At 33.4% G+C, this 17,345-nt stretch overlaps 1 pseudogene; it reads left to right on the forward strand.

The window, feature by feature from the left end:
• Positions 1-17,345, forward strand: part of LOC149543307 (protein CTR9 homolog) — a 106,845-nt pseudogene that overhangs the window by 35,962 nt on the left and 53,538 nt on the right.

The raw sequence follows: 17,345 nt of genomic DNA on the forward strand, positions 1-17,345 counted from the left end.
TATAATGAGTCTATAGAGAAAGATAATCTATCTTTCGAATGTGAAGAGAAGGATTCAATTGCAAAGGAATCGGGTTATTGCAATCAACATAAGGAAGATGGATATGAAAGTGAAAATAAATTTGGTTACAATGAATATGAAGTTGAAGAAAGTTATAACAGAAGTAGAGATAGTGATTGCAATGGTAAGAATGAATGTTGTAACAATTTTGATTTTCTAGATTGCTATACTAATGATCTAGCTATTGTAAGTTCTTCATGTTATCCAGATGATAATCATAGCTAGGAGAAGATTTGTGAGGCAGACTTCTTGAGCCCTAATGAAATCTCTATTTTTTTGGCTCGTGATTTTGAAAAGCAAGTAAGTGTTTCTAAGAATCTTCATATTTTCTGTCATAATGTTTCTTCATTCAGACAAGTTACTTCCCCAAAGTTTAATCTAGAAAGAGATGTGGAATCTGAACAATCCTTATTCGATTTTTGAGATGTAGATGATAGTACCTCAAACGTATTTGCACATGAAAATTTGTTGGATGTGGGGAATTTTAATGAAGGGAAGTTTAATATTGTTTCAAATTCTTTTCATTTTGATCTTGCAAAAATTTGTTTTGATGTTTCATGTGATGAAAGGGAAAACAATGAAGGTTGTCAGACTGATTATAGATTTTCTTTATATGTTGATAGGTCTTGTAAAGATAAGTTCAAGGTTCATTCTAACATTCAATTAGATGAAGAAAATGATTGTGATCAACATAGTTTAGATCAGCACTTTCAGAATGAGTTTTCATGCTTGGTAACTAATCAGTTGTTTGAAGAATGTGAAGAGGTTTCAGCGGAGAATAAATCTAATTTAGTGAATGACATGACTACAGGTAGGCAACAATTAGATTTCACATATTCTTCATCGTCAGAGACACAAGGTGAGTTGCAAGTTTTTGGTAGATGCACTTGGTAAATGGTGTAGAATATGAAGTCTTTCTGTTTCCGATCAGCATGCATGAATCATTGTTGGATTTTGATTCTCAGTTTAGTTTGTGTAATCATCACCATGCTGATGTTTTTTCTCATAGTGAGCATGAAGATGAAATAGTCTTTTAATTTCATAGGCACTATGAGAATGATGATAATTTCATTTTGTCAAGTGATGTGATTCAAGATGCTAATCTAATTGGTAAAATTGAAAAAGATAATTTCAGCTTACCTCAAAGAGATGTAAATGAGAATCAAGTTTTTGACAGAGGTGAAAAGTTTTCAAAACTTTTCGGTGGCCTGGGGCCATCATGTGTACATAGTTAGAGTAGTTTCTCTATTTTTAATAAAGTTGTTCAAGAGAATTTTTTGAAGTCTAGTATGTGGTTTTCTCTCCCAAAGATTCTGAATTCTTGCATAGACTCAAGTAGTCTATCATCCCCAAATAGAGCCACTATTGGTCTAATTGTTTACATATTAATTTTTCTTAGAATCATGGTGAAAAAATTAGATGTGAGTTCTTTTGTTAGGTCCTAGGGTTTTAGGTTTTGGTCTTGTATTTTGATATCTTTTAAAATATGTCTAAAACCCTAGGTCTTGCCTTTTAAATCTTATTATGGCGCAAAAGTCTTAACAGCAACTAAATATTCTTTCCCACCTACATTGAGGTCATTGTTGAGTCCTTTTGAAAAATCTTATCCCACTGTTGGATCTTGTTATGATCAATGGATGTCATGTACTCGCTATGAAAAGTTGAGAGATTGTTTCCTATAGTGATGTAGTGACCATCGGAGAACTTTGTTATGGCACTAAAGAATGAAGTCTAGCATCGAAAAAGGGTGTATTATGGTCATGTGCTATGTCCTAGAATTTTTAGTGTCAAAAAGGACACACAAGGAGGAATTCACAAATGGTGTCACCAGAATTGAAGTTTCTCTAGTGACTCGCTAAGTCGCCATCGAAAATCTATGCAACCTGTCAATAGCAACATAGCGAGTGCCCAAATTTTAAAGAAAGGGGTAACCTTTTTTAAAAATAATGTGATCTCAGAAATTTTGATGCAAGTCCATAAATGTTGCATGACTACTTTCTCTGACACCAGTATTAATTAATGAATTTTCAATCTATATGTTTTGTGTTCTCTTTCACCAGAATTATGAATCTGTCAGGAGTCGCTATCTTGCTAGCCGGAGAGTTGGTGTTTTTGCCAATAGCGAGGTAGCAACTAGTCGAAAGGTTGTGATATAATAGAAATTTTCAAAAGATGGGTCCCAAATGAGTGATTTGTCAAAAATGAGCTATGCAGATCAGATGACACGGTGGAATCCTACTTAGCATTTATAGGCCGGAAGTTTTGACTCTGTCAGAGCTCGCTATGTCGCTACCGAGAAGTTTGTGATTTTCATAGGTAGTGAGGTAGTGACATTGCCTGAAAATGAAAAACACAACAAAGTTAGGGAAAAATGATGTCATTGGAAATTTAAAAATATATGTGTGCCGGCATGTTAAGCCAACTTAGCGATAGCAGTATCTTGGACCCACTCCCCATGCATAGAACATGTAAGTGATTCTAAAACATCAGATCAAGCATAAATCAATGATACTCACTAACTCACTATGGAAAGATGTGCGAAAGTTATGTATAGTGAGGTAGCAAGTGAGCGACCCACCATTGTTCTCTTAAGGGTTGTATCAAATGTCTACCACAGGATCAAAGAAAAATCAATGGTTATTGCTAGCTCACTATAGAAAGATGCTTGAAGGTTATGCATAGCGAGGTAGCAAATTGATGACACATGTCCCCAGTCATCAATGGGCCTAGACTGAAGTGCCAACATTTGAAGGAATAATAAAAATGGAAGCATTTTATTGGGTTGACTGCCAACATGTTAAGAAGAAAAATGAGTCAGCCCAGTTTTCATTTCTAGATTGTCAAATTTTTCAAGGATCAACGACACAATTTTAAAAAGAACCTAGTAAAGACATGAAGTGATTCCTCATTTGTTCAAGAGAAATTATAGAGGTTCAAAGAAGAAAAAGTTTGGCAAATCAAGCCAGGAAGTTCAGAACTGATTTTTGATAAGGTAATGACCTAAATGTGGTTAAAAGGCAGTGAAAACTCAGTTTGGGTCGAATTTGATCACATTCATTTAGTAAAAATTGATATTTCACCAGAATTTCATAAGGCAAATAAGATATTTTGGATGTAAAAAGGTTTTTCATCATTAAGTAGAGATATTTCAAGATCAGTAAAAGAAAAATGATGAAACCAAATCAAATCAGAATGGGAGAAGGGAGAAAGTAGTTATTCAGTTGCAGGAGATTGAATTTCAAGTGGACACATGACAATTACATAATAGATTCGAGAATTCACTTCTTGCTATATACTTTCTTCTTCTCTTTTGTAAGGTTGGAAAATATTGGAAAGTTTTCTCTGGAATGAAGATAGTTAGTAGAACTGGCCTTGGAATTGACAAATTCTAAATGGAAGATTGGAGATGTGCTGGTTCTAGACCATGAAGCTTTGTTGTGGTTCTGATAACCCCCTTCCCCATCCCATAAATTTCTCATTCCCACCATTTTCTCTCTTGTATGAGAGCATTTGTTCATTGAATAGTCTGGTTTATTAGGTTCTTTGTGAGTTAATTTCATGCATTTTTATGTATTATTTCAAGGAAATCAATACAAGGATAGCAAGTGTTTAGTTTCAATTTAAATCTTGTCTCCTTTCTTAGTTGAGCTTTTGATGTTTTATGGTCTTTGAACAAAGAGCCCAGATCATAAGTGCAGTCCCTTAAGGCTGTATGTTGCTTCATTGTTGCTTGTAATTGAAGGAATTATGTAAATTCTTTAGAGATTCAATAGGGTTGCTAGTTTTTTGAGGAGGATATCAGGCAAGAATGAGATTTAGATTGAACATTGATATATATTTACAAGGTGAATGGATAGATCATATATCTGAATATATGAATTAGTATCAGAAATCCAAAATGCATGAGGGAGATTCATGAATTGCCCAATGGATGAGGCACTGATCTATTACAAGATCATAAGTTTGTTGTTCATACCTAGTTTTCATCCACTTTCCCCACCCACATAATATCAAAATCAAATTCAAATCATCTTTAAATTTTATGTTGAAGAGCTAGAATAGTTTAACCCTCACTCAGCTTGTGTATTCTACAGAGTTTTAATTTTCTCTTGCACTTCTTTGTTACTGCATAATTCTTTAGGAGATATAAGGGGTTTTCATCTGCTTAATAGATTCAAGGATATGTTTTTGCTCTAATGCAATATTAATTGAATCTAAGGTCCACCCGCCTAGGTCTTGCAGAGCCTAAAGTAGAAGAAGGGTCTAGCCTTATAGTTGGCCCAAGATTGTAGTTAGATGCATTCATCATAGGAATTTTCTAGCCTTAGAAGCATTGGTCTAGTTTCTTGGTCATTTTCAAAACTGTTAAATTAGGAGCGAATAGCAGGTGTATTAGATCTTTCCTAATTTTAGGAGGCAATTTCTTACCAATATATACCTTTTTAGGTGTTTCCTGGGTTCCCAAGTTCTCCTCTTCTAAATCCTTGGCATTATATCCATTATTGTCCATTTGTGACCTATCTTCATTGTCAAAAATAGTTTCTAAAAAAACTTGACCCTTTGGGATTTTATTTGTCTTCAATTGCACAACTTCCTGTCCAAAAACAGTATCTTTTCCATCTACATTTTCTTCATAAGTTGCAACAATTCAAAAATCTCAGAATATCCTTATCATCTTCAAACACTTTCCAATTCTGAACATTATTAGGGATAGAAGGTCTAGTTTGAATCTCAATTTTAGACACACCAGCAAATGTGATATCATCAGGTTTTATGGCTATGTTTGCCAGTAAATCTGTCATTTTATTATTTGTCCTATCTTTCCAAATTATCCCAAATGCATTAAAACATTCGATCATGTCCAACACTACATTTCTATACTATTTTAATCTTTTATTCTTTGACACATAAGCATTTCTTACTTGGGATACCACCAATTCAGAATCTCCTACAACATGTAAACACTTTATCTCATGCTTATGAGCTAATCTGAGACTTAACAACAAAGCCTCCTATTCTGCTATATTGTTAGTACAAGGGAAACTTAAAGTAAAGGAGAATTTGTATGTTACCCCTGCTAGAGATATCAGAAAAATGCCTACACCGGATCTATCTTTGCAACATGCACCATCAAAAAACATAGTCCACAGATCACCCTTGTCTATTTTTGTGTCAACTTCCATTTCCATCTAAGATTTATGCTTAGATTTTTTCAAAGTCAGGACCTCAACTCTGAATGCATTAATATATGTATCCACAAAATTTGTCATGTTGTCTCCTACATCTTCCTCTATCATTTATATACTCCTAGGCTCCCTATTGAACTTTATCAAATTCCCCTCAATATTAAAAGTGGCAAATGAAAAATCACACTGTAGACTCCCACCCATAGCAGCACTCCACTTTCTTGATAATAACATGCCATACTGAGGTGGAATATCAACAACCAATACACTCATAGTAAGTTCTTTGTCAGGGTAGGTTGTTAATCTATATGGCAAAGATTTTATAGTGCCTATGACTATCACTTCTCTTTTATCCATAGCACAACATCTTCGTTGAGTTGTATCCACTTTTAAGCCTAATTCCTTCATTATTTTGAAAGGCATCACAGTGTTGGAAGCACTAGAATCAATCATGCAATTTTTTAATGTTTTACCATTTACTATAATGCTTAAGAAAAATGGTTCAACATTTCCCAAACACTAATTTACAAAATTATCCAAAAACATTTGAGGAATTTGAGACATAACTCCTTCAACTTCATTATCCTTTACCGTTTCTTTGCCACTTTCTTTGGGACTGTGAGTTTCATTATAATCCTGACTTACTTTTACATCAGTGTTTCCCAACCATGCCATAGCCTTATTTTGGTGCTTAGGAATTCTTAGCAATTCAGACAAAGGAACCTTAATATAATCTAAGACAAAACAGTAGACATATCTATGGAAGAACCAAAAGGATTATTAGTAGTCGCATTCCCTTTCTCATCTTGTTTATCCAAAATGTTCAGAGCATTTTGATGATTCTTATCATGTTTTGTGATGATCTTTGATACATTCTCATCTATTTTTTTGGGGATATCATTTGAGAACTCCACATCTTTAGGATTTCCTCCTTTCTTTTGTCCCCACCTTCTATTATTAATTTTAACCTTCACAATAGGAGCCTCTTTAGGTTTCACAATTTCACCCTTCTTAGGATCAACCCCCTTTATGAATATACTAGATAATTTATTACTTTCATCTTTCTGAGCCATGTTTCTAGTCTAAACCTAAGCTATTATATTGGCAGTAATTTGATCAATTTCTTCCCTAGAAGGTTTTCTCAGTGTTACTTCTTCCTTTGCATTTACCATGTTACACACATTGTCTTCTAGATCACTCTCATCAGAAAATACTTGTTGTTGTATGACATTCTGAAACTTTCTTTGGTCATATACATCTTTGTCATAGTCCTCATAGTCAAAATAATGTGATTCAAACATATTGCATCCTACATCATCATTATTTTCTTCCTGCTCATGATAGTTTTCTACTACAGCTTGATTTCCCGAGAATGACAATGCTACTACACAAGGTTCAAGGGAATGGGGTAATTGAAATTCAAAACACCATGTAGGTTCAGTAACAAACTCAGGATCATCTACCAAATTTACAAAGGATCAGGGGTCACCTTGTTGTTGTTGTTCTTTGGAGGAGGGATACTAGGTTGACCATCCTTCCAGGTAGTATTGTAAGGGAAATTTTGTAGCCTATTTTGTCTATTGAAATTTGATTGATAAGGGACCCTATTATCAGTGGGGTTCCTATCATTCTTCATCTAAGGAAGATTCAGACCTTTTATAGCATTTAGAATCTAACTCATTTCACTAGGCTCTTGCCTTTTTCCTCCTATGGATTTATTTTCTTCCTTTATATTCCCCTTATTCCCAAATAACCTAGGATCATCTCTTTTTCTTTCTAATCTGCCTGAAATCCTCAAATTATTTTCTATATTAATGGAAATCTTGAAAGAATCTCTTAAGGTACTAGGCTCTTTATCCCTAAGTTGGTATGCCATTTTACCACCAAAGCATTCAGATAAGTGATCAGACATACATTGTCATCAATTCACATGGCTTGCATTAGCTTGTACATCCTTTTCTAAAATCTAGTGTTAAATTCAGTAACATATTCATTAGGAAACTTCTTAATATTATTAAATTCCTTTAAGATATAGCTCTGATTTTTCTTGTCACCATATTGCTCTTTGAAACAATACTCAATTTCTTTCCAATCAACAATAGACAATTCATGAAGTCTCTTGAACCATTCTCTAGCATCTTTTGTTAATGATTGAACAAAAAATTTCATAACGACATCTTCAGCTTCAACCTCATAATCACTCATCATATCAAGAAAACTCCTCAAATGGTCCTCACAAGAAATAGCATTATTTCTATCAAATTTAGGCAATCTTTTCCTCATTTCTTATGGGATAGGATTTGGAAAACTAGAGATTCTATCAAAATATATTTTCCTATAGCCTTCTAATTGAACAGGTCTCCTTTGTAAATCAATCTTGGGGTGATTAGCATTTTCTTTCTTAGTATTACTCATAGTATTACTTGTGCTAGCATCACCAAAAAATTTGTTAAGATCTACTTTCTGTGAAGATATAGACAAGAAAGAAATAGGTACCTTAGTAGTATTTTGATTCGCACCATTAGATCCATCATCATCTTTAGGCATAGTTGCAGACTGCTTTTTGGTAATTTCCAAGAATTTGATCTTATTGTTCATCTCAGCTATAGCAGCCTCACTTTCTACAATCTCCAATCTCTTGGCTAAAGCATCCCTTTCATTTCTTCTCTTTTCCAATTCAATATTAGAAAGTGACATGGAATCATGGATTTGAACTGTCTTTACTAGCTCATTGATCTTAATACCAATCTCCTTTTGTTTTCCTTTGTCCTTAGCACCTACAACAGGTTCCACATTTTTTATTCTATTTTTATCAACTTCTAGAGCAATATAGTTCCTAATTTTCTATATTACAGGTCCCTCTAGATTCATTTTATGGTTTTCCAACAAATTTTTCTCTTGCCTCTTAAGCTTTTCAACTTGTTCCACCATTGCAGGCTACCCAGAATTAGCTACTATCTCATTTTCCTTCTTTAAGGTAGCAATTCACCTAAGTAATTCTTTTTTTTCTTAATAAGCCTTCATGACCTCTTCTTCCCTTTGTTTCCTAAATCTCCTATTAATAGCTTCTTGCTCAGCAAGTTGTGCTCTCAGAATTTCATTATCATGAAGATCAGGGATAGTGAACTCAGATGCAGATGTTTTCTCATCATTGAAACTTTCAAGCTCTAAGTGTCTAGGTCTCACCTTTTCAGGGGAATAATCTGACATGAAAGGATTTGTGCTACATTGAAAAAGATTGTTACTAGTCCTATCCTCCAAAATAAATGCATGTGGTTGCACAACCTTTTCCTAACATATCATCTCAAGGGTATTATTGAAATCATCATCAGAAAAAATTGGGTTAGATCTCAGACCTTTGGAGAAAGGCACCCTTTCAATAGCAGAATGGTGAACATTATCTTTCCATACTAGTTGCACTAGTAAATTTAGGGCTAAATTGCGATGCGAAAAGGTCTCAATTTCGACAAGAGTAGGTCGCTAAAGCCACCAAAGTTGTTGTCAGAAAAATTTGGTCAGTTTCTCGCCACATTCATTATGAGTCATCATTTTGACTTCATAAACGTGGACTTACTGACATGAATTTCGTCGATTTCTCTAGCCAACCTGAACTGTTATTTTCTCATTTGCGAGCGCAAGTTGTCTCAATTTTGACGTAAACCTACCCAATTTTGCATCTGAATTCTGACCACAAACCCTTAGTTATCTACGCCGGTGCCATACTTGCGACGTAAAATTTGCCAATTTTGTGTCACAATTGAGACCAAGATATGTTGCAAATGAGACACACTATCCCATTATTTTTTGAAAGCTTTTCTCTCATAGGAGCGTTCAAAACTGCACAAAACTTGATTATAAAGCATAATTGCTTGATGCATGAGAGTCAAGGTATCATGCACATTTCTACCTCCACACTATTGTTTCATTTGTCAAATGATTTATTTTATACAAAACAATGGGAAGGAGGAAGAAATGTGCATGATATCTTGTTTCCACCGAGCAATTATTCTTTACAACTCAAATTTTGTGGAGTTTAGAAGGCTCCTATGAGAGCAAAGCCTTTGCAATAATTGGCATAGCATCTAAATTTTGGTTTCTGCAGGGAAGAATAAAATTAGGAAATAATTATTTATCAAGAATGAAAATCAATAATTTCATCTATATTTTAAATAGGTAAACATGACAAAAAAACTTACAATCCCAATCACATCATCATAAGAGCACATATATAACTATAACTATAACTGTCTAAAACCAACATAATTTACAAATATCCACAATTCAAATATTATCCCTTGATGTTTTCTTTAATAATGCTCCAATGCCTTAGGGCATTCAGTTAGAAACTTCAAAATTAATGCTATCAAGTTAGATGTCATTTCATAACCACCAAGGATAAGGTCCATAATAAGATTCAATATCTCTTCATCCAAAAGATTTGTAGTTTTGATGAGTGAATCTAGAAAATCTCCACTCTCGTCGTCATTTCCATTTCTCCTTTGCTTTATAATAACTCTTAGAGTAGCATGAATTTTGGACCTTGACTGCCATGAAACAAGAACATTCTAATCACAATCTAATCCAAAAATTTGAAAGTATTAGCATGGATTGTGGAAATCTAATAGATCTCACAAGAACATTCATTATAACACTTAACTAACCTTGCAAATTGAAAAACATTGATAATTTAATGCATTTAAATCCGCACCAAGCTTGCTAATTGAAAAACATTGATTTGACCTAATGCATTTAACACTCTAAAAAGAGCATTTGCACATTACCTTGAGAGCTTTTGTATAATCTGTACCAGGGATGTTGAGAGGAAATGCAACTAGCCCATTCATGAATGTCATTAAATCGCTAAAAAATTGAGATGATTGCAGACTCCCTGGCATTAAACTTACCAGCTGCTTCAGCATTAGATTGAGTGTAAACTGCATTAAGCAACAAAGGTTACCTTTCCTAAAATTATAATATTAGAATTTAGAAATAAATAGAAATATTCTACTTAATATTAAAGGTTAAAATGCTTATAAATTATAATCTTAATATCAAAATATAACTAGTAGTTTTTGAGAAAATTTTATTGATGCATGTTTTATTAGTAGTCATTCATAAAAATTCATCTCTTATGAGAATAAATGGTACATTTAGTGGACGCATTATTCAGAAAGTTGATAGATTAGGTATTGGGTTTTTTGGGGGGAGATCACTAATCTGAATACAACTCCAATAAAAGCATGTGTAACTATAGAGTTACTTAAGATTAAGCCCACTAATTACATATAGGTCTATAGATTTTGATAGTGGAAGGGGTTAGTCCATGTTTCAATAATCTTGCACTCCTTGTGTGAGGCCTTATTGGTACTAAGCAAGTAAAGACATTTGTCCTTGTGTATTGAGTGTATTGATAACAGTTGTTAGAAGAAAATGTATTGAATATTAGAAAAATATGTATTGTACACACCTTTAAGATAGTTATAGTGAACTATTGTTGAGACAACCTAAAGTAATTATCTAATATTAGAAAAATATGTATTGTACAGACTTTTGAAATAGTTATAGTGAACTATTGTTGAGACCTATAGTGGTCTCTTGTTGACATTAATACAATTATCTTATCTTATCTTATCTTATCTATGTAATCACTTTTTTATTGGAACAAGATTAAGTAATTATCCAATATAACTTGTATGCCCACTAATTACATATAGATCCATAGATGTTGATAATGGAAAGAGATAGCCCATGTTTCATTAATCTTGCACTCCTTGCTCACCTAATCTAATTGAAAGAGTTGCGAGGCTCTATTGAAACTATTGTTGAAACAACCTAAAGTAATTATCTAACATCACCTCTATGTAATCATTCTTTTATTAGAACAACAATATGTAATTCTCCAAGATAATTTCTAAATGACTATTTTTTAATCTTTGTACACATACAAATCATCCTTCATTATTCCTCTAAATTCAATGTACCTATCGAACCTAAAGTAAGGTCAAGTTTATTTTCTAAGATAGTCAAATAATTGTTATATTCAAACATCACCCGATCAAAAACTCATTTTGATTAATCAAAAAAAAAGTGTATTCAACATATTTTCATGTGGTGGAGGTCAGGTTTACAATTGCTATTAATACAGATGCTGTCTACATAGGGCGTGGAAGAATTAGTATAAAATGTAGATAAGAGCAACTGCCCCTAAAAGTGATGAATGAGATATTGTGAAATAAAGATACCAACATGTGTAGAATACTATTGAAATAGTTAGGAAAAATCTCAACGAGAACAACATTAATTGTCTATATTGTAATCTATGTTTGAAATAGTAAAATCTTAAGCATAGCTTGTTTATTTATTTCTTCACTCAGGCTAAGGCATTGAAGTGTCTGATTTGGTCATTCCAAAGCTTGGTGAATCGGTCATTTTTCTTGAACTCTAGTGTTGTTCATAATGTGGAAAATATTCAAGAGCACCAGTGACCTTTAAAGCACCTGATCAGATCAATGGGTCAGCAATTTTTTGATTTTCCATTCATACTCTCGCACAAATTCATATCATTGATCTTCTTTTGTTAAGGAATTGTGTTTTAGCTTCATTTTTCTCTTCCCCTGCAACCCACCAAATTTTTTTTTTCAATTCACTTCTATGAATGAAATGTACTCTATTTTGGTTTTCTTTTGTTAAGAAATTGTGTTTTAGCTTCATTTCCTCCTCCCCTGCAACCCCCCAAATTTTGTTCTTCAAATCACTTCAACCAATGAAATGGACTCTATTTTAGTTTTTTGTGTAAAGTCAGATAATTTTGGAAGGTATGAGCAATTGTTATCCAATTTGTCTAATGTCTAGGATGCACCAATATACAATTAAATTTTATACACCAAATTTATATGTTGGGTGCTTCCTATTTCAATAAATGACCCACTCTTCCTACCCATCTCAAATATTATAATGTGAGCAAATGTCAAAAACTCACCTTGGTTGAGCGACTTGTCCACCCTTTTGATTCCCTCCACTGCTGAAAGAACTAAAATATATCAACAAATTAAGTGTTAGTGAAACTACTTGAACAAATGAAAGGGAAAAGTTAACAAATTTTGTATAATCTAAGGGATTTATTGTGAATTAAGTAGACTTTGAGATCATTTGATTTTTAGCACATGATAATAGATCACACTATTGAAACATTGATATAAAAAGCATACAATATATTGAAAAATAACAACAAAAAGCATTACATATTGTAAAAACAATAATATGTACCAAAGATGCGAGGGGTGAGGATGCCATCTCCTATAACCATACATGTCTCCACGAGGGCTAGTATTAACAAACATCTCTTGGAAAAGTTACTTTGTTCAAGAGCTTCCTTTATCCTAATGGCTCTATTGGGCTGTCTACCTGCAACTTCAAGTGTATATGAGGAGACTTTCTTGTCTTCTTCCTGGTGATTGGGTATCATGCTGACATTTGCATGGTGAAAAATCAAAGAATAAAGAGAAAATGTTCCACCTGCAAAAGAAACCATCCCTTTAAACTTAGAACACATGTTTTCACATCAAAAAGATCAAACTTTGACCTAAAAACAAAGTGAAACTAGAGCTATTATAATCTTACCATCTCCATTATCATTGGCCCACAATACAATGAAGACGTATTTCATGAGGGGCAAAAGAGTGAGAGAATATATGATCAAAGACAAAGCCCCAAGAATGTCATCAGGATGTTTGATGCCATTAGGAAAAGTACTTGCATACACATAAAGTGGTGATGTTCCTATGTCCCCATAAAGCACACCAATACTCTAAAACGCTAATTGCACAACTGCAGCCATGCTCAACATCTGAGAAACACCACAATCACAAACATCATTAGAAAATATCCAAAATCATGTTACCCTAATGAATAATTTCCTTATGTGACAGCTGTGATGAGGAGATACCCATTCAGTAGCATAGTCAGTGTTCTACCTGGTAACAACCATAATAGCACTATTTAGTGGGAAAATCTTCAAGACACAACTCTCTTCATCCAATCTCTGTTGCCTGAAATCTGTACTGAGCTACTCTCTGCATTTAGTGTTACTGAAGAAACTAATTCATTTTTGTATAGCTGCAGGTTATTTGATTCCACTAGTCCTTGTTCCAAAAAAAATTTATCCATTAATAGGGTGGGGGATTTACTTACTGGGTTCTCTGTCCCTTCTTCTTGTCATGATGAACAAATTCCATATCCCTATTTTGGCTATTATTACCTTCTAGATTGTAGTGTTTGGAGCACTACTTTTCATGGTGTTTCCTCTTTACAATGATGGAATAGTATGGGCAGTATCGGTGGTAGCCTATGCCTTCTTTTCTACTCCATTTTTATGGCATTCACTAGTGAAGCTAATGAAACATTTAGTCACATGCTTTGAAGACTATGCTTCATTATTCTTAAGATCTAATTACAAACAATCTCATCTTTCCAAACTATCTTGAATGACAGAGCTTGAGGCATATCTTCGATTGTTTTGACTGGCAGAAGTCGCCTCCCCTTTCTGGAGTCTAAACTTGTGATATAAAACATGGCAACACATTTCAATGCACATCTGACCATGTTAATGTTTTATTTAGCATGGTCAGATGAGCAGTTGCACTTCAATCAATATATAAAAGGTAAAATATGTCAAGCCGATTTCAAACCAACAAATTGTTATCCATACAGTCTAAAATAGTTGAAACTGCAAACTTGCTTATGGAATCAACTGTGTGCATTTTACAACAAAACCTATTACATAGTACCAAATATGAGGTAAGTTTTAGTTTTTCAAAATTAAATACCTCTGATAGATTCCTATCTATCTGGCATCTATCAATGACTAGTCTATGAGTAGTTGTAATTTTATTTTGATTAAACCCCTAATATTGGTTTGAAGGTGGTATTTTCATAGACCACTATATAAAAATAAATTGTGTACATCTGAGCATAATATTAGTTTTATTTTAAGTACACAATTCAGCATACATCTTATGCCACCATTTTGTGCGAACAGTCGATTTTGCTTATATGTCTTTTCGATAGTTTCTAAGAGTTGAAATGTTGCAAATGATTCCTATGATAAACTTGGATTATCCTAGCTCTTTATTGATAGCACTGTTGTGAAGGTTACTGTCAATCCCAAGAGTTGCACTTCTATAGCTCCCTATTCTTTTCTTCTTGGACTGATTTTAATGCCTGGCTCCATTGTACATGATTGTACAATATTTACTCTATGAGTCTGCATTAAATGTAAGACTCCATTGTAGTTATAAACCATTATGTGCAATTCTAGTATAGCTATAAACTTGCCAGAAAAGCTCTCTTTTTATCATCTTATTAGTCATGTGAATCCTTCCATAAAATATTCAAATTTCAAATTTCAATTCTAAACTTCTAAATTTCCATGAAATCTCTTGCCAAGATGTGCAGAGTTTGTTTTGGTAGTGGCCTGTTACAAATTTCAATATAATCCTTTTGTGTGATGTGGAGATAGCTGACTTCCCCTTATCTTCACACCAAAATATCTTATGCCGGCGATGCCTCTTTGACAAGACTTGATGCACATTTTACCCTATTACCCTAAATAAATAATAATTAAGACAACCCACTTTGTTTCATGTCAAACAAATAGAAAATTTTGCTTTCCACAAGCCTTCCCAACCAAGCGTTCCCAGCCACAAAATGAATATCCAAATAAGATGTAGTACTTCAATTTGTCTCTCTCTATATATATTTCATAGAAATTATTTTATCAGTGATCATTACAAGCTAAATATTCTATTTAATTTTTTAAAGACTTATCCATCCATTACCTACGGTGAGATTGGGTTCTTAAATATAGTTTCACAAACAAAGGAGACATGGCAGATAATGATCATGGCGACCCTGCTAGAAATAGGAGATGAACTTTCAAAATAGTTTTTTTAATGTTAAAATACATTAGATCTTAGAGAACTATTTTGAACTTAAATGTTTTAATAAATGGCTTAATAACATTTTGATTGGTTATTTTAGAGATTAACCAGAGCTTTTTGGGAGGACTAAGAGAGCTAGTTCATGTCATACTATCAATAGATAGTGAAGAGCATATTATTCCTTGTATGGCATAAGAAGTTATGATATTCTTGATTTCAATAGAGTTCACCTATTAGAACATTAGGCTTAAACTTTCTACTACCACTTTACGTTACAATCCAACTCTTTGATGAGAACTAAGTTAAAGATGAATCTATTTTATAATCCTCCTCCTTCTGTATGAGAACTAGGTCAAAGATGTTGCATTTGTTTCAATGAACAAATCTCTTACTAAAATTATGGTTGCACAATTTAACTTTTGGTACAGGCTATCCTTCAAGAATCCTTGACTTTACCAGCCATCGTGGGCTTTCAAAGGGATTGCCCCATGTAATAACAATAATATACATAATACAATGTAGTTCAATTCAAAGCAATTAATGAGAGGAAGTAATTTTACCAGTTAGCAAACTCTGCAGTTCAAACCTACCATCACTACACTCCCTCTCCCTCTCCCTCTCTAGACATCCTTTTAATTACCATAACTGATTGTAGTAGAGAAAAAGATTATAATATAGTAAAAATATAAATGTATTAGAGTATTACTACTTCCAGCCTAACAAAAATACAACAAATATATGCATAAACTATGATTGACATGAGAAAACTTATACCAGTATTGATAATCTAGAAAACCTAGTAGGATCTTGCTTACCATAGAAACAAAAAGATTTGGGGTGAGTATTCTTTGGTAAGCCATCCTCTAAAAGACCCCTCTAAAGGAAAGCACAAATTGGAAGTCTGAAAAACATACCTTTTTAGCCTCCTTAGAGAAAAGTATGTCCAGTTGATGGTTCCATTGATCAAAGACATAGAGTGCATGCCACTCAATATCTTCTAAAAAATTGGCACTTTTCTTAGCAGTATTGATCATATTAACTACCAGAGATTGCATTCTCTTGTGTGCATCACCCACAGTGATGAGCATAGAAAACTCGCCAAGAATACTATTTACTAACTTGGGATAGCTGCTCTGAAACAATCGATCCTCATTCTGTAGAACATACAAACTGAAATCAAAATCACAAGATACAATTGTGGGTTGTCCAAACACATGCGACGCAAAAGTCTTGCCAAACCTACCAAAAACACCACATTTTTAAAAACTCTATAACCCAAATCATCCTGGCATAGATAATCATTTATAATAAAATAGAGTGTAATGAAACAATTTGTACAAATCTAGAAGATAAGAAGATGCTACCAAATATTAGCAGTGAGTAATAAGACATTTTAGGACGACAAACTTTTAATATCTCATACTTTTCAATATGTTGATCATATAAGCTTTACTATTTGAATTCAAGAGTTGTCTCTAAAAATCTAATTTTGAAGTTTCTAACTGAATGCCCTAAGGCATTGGATGAGTTAGTAAAGTAGACCCAATTTTTCGTTCTTTTTTATGACAAACAAGAGATCTCAAAATCTTTTTCCAATATTGAGTGTATAGTTCTAATTTTTCAAAACATTTGTTTGAGAAAAAATGTTTTTATGAAAGTTATAAAATGTACAAAATCATAAGTCTAGTTAATGTGTTGAATTATGTAAAACTCTTCAACACTTTTTTCCTCTCGCTTTCCTTTTCATAATCTCTATAAGGATCAAAGATTATAGTGCAATATGAATAATGTTTTTGATAGTTATGATTAATCCAAAATGAAGTAGCCATGGAAATTGCAAAAAAAAATATCACTTCAAAGCATGGCCGAATGTGTTGCTTTCTGGTGTCACAAAACTGCCATCCAAAACCAAGTCATTAAGAGTGTCTTCAATAGCCAGCTTGTCATTATGAATGCTGGTTTCATCTCCAAGAAGGGGCTCTGCAATATAATGTAAAGATTAAAGTAAGTAAGTAAAAATAGGGGGGGAAAAATACCTTGGGTTTCAAGAACAAGTCCAGAAAGAATGTTGTGAATGCACAAAGAGTTTGTCTGGCCTGCTATAGTAATTGTCATGTTTTTTAGTATGTACACCCCTTATTTCTTGTCACGTCCTGCAAGA

The sequence above is a fragment of the Cupressus sempervirens genome, chromosome 8 (assembly GCF_028749045.1).
Source record: "Cupressus sempervirens isolate cs-2001-9-10 chromosome 8, ASM2874904v1, whole genome shotgun sequence".
Lineage (NCBI taxonomy): Eukaryota > Viridiplantae > Streptophyta > Pinopsida > Cupressales > Cupressaceae > Cupressus > Cupressus sempervirens.